Here is a 6,848-nt window from a genome sequence, read left to right on the forward strand (position 1 = left end):
GAAATTATTTGAAATTTAAACTGAAACACAGTTTGCTTCAAATTACATTAGTGATAGTAAAATGTATCCTTTCCATTTTGGTTGATAACCCAGTAAAGGAGCATCCCTGCCTTTTGCTTAGTGGCTCTTGATCTGATACAAATTTGGCAGTCGTCAAAGTCGGACAGAAGAACAAAGGACAGCTCATATGTTTGCCACCAAAGAGACTCAATCCGAATACAATAACAAGTCTGAAAGTAGAGTGGTAAATTGAGCCAGCCTGTACTGTACAGCGTCCTCCATAATATTTTGGACAAAGACACTGTGTCACATACGTACGCATGGGAGGCAGCTAAAGGGTCTAAATGAGAGTAACTCCATACCGGACCACTGACCGCTTCCGCACTCGATGACTTCACTTCCTTCTCTGGCCTTTAAAGCCGCCAAATTTGACTAACCTAATCAGTTCTGTTTTGGACTCCGTTCTGAGCATATCAGTGCTAGCAATATACCCGCTTGCAGCCAGGGACTATTACACGGGTGGCTGCCCCAAACCTTTTTATGACTCTTGTGTCTGCTTTTTGTGACAACAGATTTTTCCTTGATTTACCTCACTGCCCCACAGTTTAAAATTATAAATCAAGAAATTCAGATGTGTTTAAAGTGCACATTGCAGATTTTTATCATTTAATGAAATTTGCATGCATTTCATACTAGCTTTTAAGTTTTACTCTGCTTGCCTAGCTCTCTTTCACATGGTGGGGGTTGATTTGATGTCACTTAAGCACTAAGTGCTTCATCAGCAGTAATTGACTTCTCATTAAGAAATTGGGTGGAATCAAAAACCTGCAGCCACTGCGGCCCTCTAGGACCGACACTGCCCACCCCTGCCTTAGCTCATTATACTAAACTACTTGGGCAATGTTGGTTACTTTGACTAGTCAGTAAATATAATTGTAAATGTTTAATACTTGCTTATAACTATAACAGCAAATATAAGTATTATTACAGATACTTATTAATCACATCAAATGACTGGTTGAATTAACTGTAATGTCTTCAGTGAAACTTTAGCTCCTTTGCTTTTTATTCATGTTCATTGTTACTGATTACTTAACATCTCTGATTCTAAAAGATAAGAACTCTCTGACTTTGTACTCGGTGAAGGTATAAACTGAATTGAATTGTTCAGCACCTGGTAATAATGATCGCTAAAAAGTTGTCAATTAAAGAGTGATAAAAAATATAAAGCGATGTGATTACATGTGTAGAATGAAAATGCATTCATTTTGGAACTTTACAAGTTTTTGACTTGGAAGTGTTACGGTGTGTGGTTTCCCTGTAAGGCCTCCTCTCCACTTGAGTACCCTTAGTGGGCCCTGAGCTGGGTTTTGGTTTTGTGTTTTTTTTTTTTTTTTTTTTTATCCTTTGCCTCAGCGTATATTTGAGTAATAAACTTTGATTGATCCCCTTCTGTCTGTCTCATGTTCTCTTAGCCTGTGCTGTTTATCACACAGCCCGGCGTGCTGAGAATGCAGCTGATCGAGTCACGCAGGATTCCAACGCCCTGCCACAGAGCGCTTAGTCACAGAAATTTGGCGTCTGATCCGTTTTAAAGCTGTTGCTTTTCTGAGTAGGTAGCATTTCTTTAATTAATTTGTTATAGTTGCTTGTTTTATTTGGATGCTACTTTGTCTTGTGTGTAATTTTTTTTTTTGAGGAGCCTTTTGCTGAAGCAAGCTGTGGAAAGACGTCTTATAATGTAGAAAGAGACCGATTAACAGACAATAAATAATTGTTTCTAGTTAAATTTGGACATCTGCCTTTTATTTTTTTCTGGATTTAAACTTTTTAACTGCTTATACCGGTAAATGTCTTTTTTTTTTTTTTTTTTTTTTTTTTGCCTTTTCGTTTCTTTTATTTACTAGCATCTGCCATCAGGCTGTTTGACAAGAAAGAATCCAGGATATCTGGTATTTCTGCATTGTTTAGGAGAGTCATCTTTACCTATTCATGACTGGGTGTCGCCTCAAATTTACAAAGCCTGCTTTGTGCTGCTTGCCCCTCACCTTTAAATCAAGGTACCTGGAGTGGCACAAAAACACATTGACTCTGCCAAATGAATGTACTTGCTGTATTCCAACCACAACAACATTACAATATTTATTTTCATAGCATATTTTCATTCAAATGTGTAGTTCTAGTGCTTTACACAAAGTAAAAAGTAACAAAAGAATGAAAAATAAATTAATTTAGAAAATATACGCGGAGTGTAACATTGCAGTGCATTTGGGGATTGAGTTAACAGTTTTAAAGGGTACAGCGCTTGTAACGTTTATTATGTTTCATTAAAGAGGCAGAATCACATTATTGTTTTAGCTGTTTTGAAACAGTATTTAAAAATGCCAGTGATAATAGAATGTACTCTACTACTACATGTGGTTACGTGAACATACGTGTTTTCTTAATAGCATTTTACAGTATTGTGCTGTTAAAAACCAAGGCTTGTGGTGGCTGACATACAACGCCTATAAAAAGCCTTCACTCCCTGGGAAGAGTCCCCTTATATAACACTGAGTCCCAGTCTATTTCATGTGGCTTTTGTGACGCTGATCAACAGAAAAAGACTCTTTAATAAATGTCAGAGTGAAAGCAGACCGCTTCAAAGTGGTCTAAATTAATGCCACATATAAAACACAAAATAACTGATGGCACAAGTATTCACCCCCTTCTTCAAATCAGTATTTTGTATAAACGGCAGCCATGACAGCCTTGAGTCTGTGTTGTAAGGTCTCTCTTGACTGCCATTAGATATCGGGATGAAATCCTTGGACCCATTGGAAGACCCTATGCTGGTGCAGTGGCTCCTGGGTTCTTCCTGATGCAGGACAATGCCTGGCCTTATGTGGTGAGAGGATGAAGGAATTGATTCTTTTGACTCGCCCCCGCAAACCAAACCCCCCACCCCCCCCCCCCCCCCCCCCCCACTCCACGCTCACTCGCCTGAACTCAATCCAATAGAACACCTCTAGGTGGGACATTGTTTTGGTCCATCCAACACCTTAGAGGGCACCGTGGCCGAATGGCAGACCAACCTTTCAGCCCCAAGAGGGGAGCAGTAGAGTGTGTACGCCTGATGAGCCCAGATGAGGGTGAAACACGTGTCGCGTACTCTTTGCTTTATTTGACAGTAAACTATGCAACATTCCATGATCTGCTTCTCGCAACTGCCAAATGGCAGACCAACCACAAGTGTTACCTGGTAGGTAACCACCCACACAATTCAGGTCGTTGAGACTCAGACTATGAATGCAATTAAATATACTGTATAATAGGCCGCTGTATTCTAAACTTAAGGCCCAGAGTTGGTGACCTGAGTGACTTCTCATCAGTGACACCATTGAGCATGTAAACCGGTTTTCATGCCAGGGCCCTTTTTCCCTTCATTGTGTTACAGGTGTGTGTGAGGCCTCATGTCAGGCTTAGGGTAGCTGAGTCGTGATGATCCTCTAGAGGTGGGTGAGGGGGCGTCTTGAGAATTTAAACTATTTGTGCCTGGAAAGCGAGCGGTTCTAGTTGCTCACAAACCTGAACTATTTAAGAAAAGGTAATGGGGGAGAGGGCAGCTTTAGTTTGAGACGGTACAGAAAACAGAAGGGCTGATACTATTTGAAGGTTTTCTACAGTATAAAACCATCATTTACAGCCATAGGATCATTTTGAGTTCAGCACATGGGCATTACTTTTCTGTATCGATGACCAAAAGGAAGTATGGGATGGGATGAAGATCATCACTGAGAATCCACTGCATCCACTAAATAGTATCATCTCCAGACAGAAGAGCAGCTTCAGCGACAGACTGCTGTCACTGTCCTGCTCCACTGACAGATTGAGGAGATCGTTCCTCCCCCAAACTATGCGACTCTTCAATTCCACCCGGGGGGGGGGGGGTAAACGTTAACATTTAACATTATACAAAGTCATTGTCTTTTTCTCACCTGCATTATTATCATTCTTTAATTTAATATTATTTATTGTATCAGTATGCTGCTGCTGAAAAATGTGAATTTCCCATTTGGATTAATAAAGTATCTATCTATCTATCAAACATGCTGTTCATATTTATTCTGTTTTAGATTCTTTCCCTCCTTGTAATCCAGACACTGTACGTAAGTAAGTCGTTGAGGTGGTGAGTATTATTTTCGGTTATTTTTAAGATGTACTGTATGCTAACTGAGAAAATATAGACCACTATACTCCTACTGGGTAGAGGTAGAGCTTCATTTTGCTGTACAAAACAGCCTCGATTCTTCATGGCCCAGATTCCACGGGGTGTTAAACATTCCTGTGAGAGTCTGGTCCATGCTGGCAATTTCCACAGATTTGTCCCCTGCACATGTGAATCTCCTGTTTTCCCCACTTCCCAGAGGTCTTCTAGTGGATTCAGGTCCAGTAACTGGGAAGGTGACTGCAGAACACTGAACTCATTGTCATGTTTGTGAAGTCTGTTTGCCTTTTAACATACAGTATGGTACGTTATAGTGCTGGAAGCAGCCATTAGAAGTAGAATCAATTGAGACCATGAAGGGATGTGCACAGTGCCATCTTAATGTAACGTGACACTATTAACATGCCATTTTTCATTCCCTCCCCATGGACATTTTTCCACATCATTTACCACTGTACAGCATTGGTCACTATGATTCAGTTTCAGTGGGCTATGAGCTGGGGGTGACCCCGGGCTGATCGGGCCTTCGCACATAATTTACGGTAGTAAGACCAACTTTTGTGTTTAGTGCTATTGTAATGTTCTTAAGAACCACCGCCTAGCAGAAGACCAGGAACAAGTGCAGTTGCAGTGGGCTTTTAGGAGTCGGACAAGGGGAACGAAGTTGCATCACATTGGCAGGAGGGATGTCAACATAAAGTGCTATTGCTGTTCCAGTCAAAAAAATATTGTCAAATCCTCAATGTAGTAACGCATCTTATATATAAACGTCTACGCCTGGAAGTGTGTGTGTGTCTGTCTGTCTGTCCGTCCGGCCTGAAAGCAAGAGGTAGAGTCGGGGTAAGGGCTCCACCTCCGAGGAAACAAACTCGCTCAGCCGCTAATACACAAGCGAGGCAAACACATCGATAAAACGAAACTTCATAAGAAAGACGAAGTCGCTTAGCTGCTAATACACAAGTGATGCGAGCACGTTGGCAAAATGAATCCTCCTAGGAGAGAGACCCCCCGAGTAGTTTCTTTCAATTTCCTGACATCTCTACATTTCAGTTTTTTTTTTCCGACGATTTCAATAGTTTCGAGGCCCCCAGGCTTTTTACAGTATGGGTTTACACAGCTAGTAAAGTATAAATTAAATATGATCTTACAATCGCCATATGCCCTGCAAATAGTATGAAGGAATTAATAGTACTTACATATTTACCTTAAAATAAAATACTTTTTGGGTGACGTGCGTGCACACAGTGGTGGGTTTGGATGAATTTGACGTAACACCTGCACTCGTTTTTTTCTTGCATGTGTTGGAGTTTGCACCTGATTAAGGAACGATGGCCTTTGTGGAACTCAAAAGGTGGATCTTTCGCTGTCATTCCATTTTGATTCCTTCCTACATACTCCATAGATTTCATGGCCTTTTCAGCTGCTCAAAGTGAACAACATTTACAATAACCACGACCCTCATTTCAGGTTGATGTAGCTTAACAATTTCAATTATTTTAATTAAGTTTACTCGAGGATGTACTTCTGCCCTGGACTTGTGCCCCTTTAAATTGAGGATCGTGTAGCAGCAAGTCGTTAATTGAATTACTGGCGTTAACAGGGAATCAGACGGCCAGCTGAGCAAAGTGATGAGACACATGAACCCACCCGACTAGCTGTGTTGGTTAAACTTGGTGTGGATCTCGTTCCGCCATTCACTGAGACACTGCACTCGGACCTGTGGATCGTCTCCTATTAGTACCGTACTAGCTGGGGATCATCTCCGGTAATGCTGCAATTCTATTACAGCGTTTTAAACTTCTCTCCATTCTGTATGAATACAGGAGATTAAAATGCTTTGTTACCCCATGTACTTTATAGTGGTGTCTGAGAAAATATTTTTGGGAAGAGTATTTCTTTAATGTCATTGGCGTCGCCAATGAATTCAAGGAGCCCTTTTTTGTTCTTTATTTCACCTTATATATAATTTCTTGTATTAGGAATTTGCTTGTTTTTGCATACCCTCTAGGGTCAGAGCGCAGGGTCAGCCATTGTACAGCACCTCTGGAGTCATTTCAGGTGAAGGGCTTAACAGAGTAGGATCTCTTTTGGCAGTAATGAGGATTCGAACCAACAACCTTCTGGATAGCAGCGCAGATCTTTAGCCTCTGAGCCACCAGCCCGCGTAGGCAGGGACTGAACCAGCCTTTGATTGATAGATTATTAAACCCAAGGGGAAAGTCACATACTCCAGCAGCAGCATACTGATAAAAAACAATTTTAAAGAGTGATAACAATGCAGGTATACAGACAGACAATAACTTTGTATAATGTTAACGTTTACCCCCCCGGTGGAAATGAAGACTCGCATAGTGTGGTGGAGGAACGATCTCCTCAGTCTGTCAGTGGAACAGGACCGTGACAGCAGTCTGTCGCTGAAGCTGCTCCTCTGTCTGGAGATGATCCTGTTCAGTGGATGCAGTGGATTCTCCATAATTGACAGGAGTCTGCTCAGCGCCCGTCGCTCTGCCACAGATGTCAAACTGTCCAGCTCCGTGCCTACAATAGAGCCTGCCTTCCTCACCAGTTTGTCCAGGCGTGAGGCGTCCCTCTTCTTTATGCTGCCTCCCCAGCACACCACCGCATAGAGGGCGCTCGCCAA

Source organism: Erpetoichthys calabaricus, chromosome 17 (assembly GCF_900747795.2).
Source record: "Erpetoichthys calabaricus chromosome 17, fErpCal1.3, whole genome shotgun sequence".
NCBI classification, from domain to species: Eukaryota; Metazoa; Chordata; class Cladistia; order Polypteriformes; family Polypteridae; genus Erpetoichthys; species Erpetoichthys calabaricus.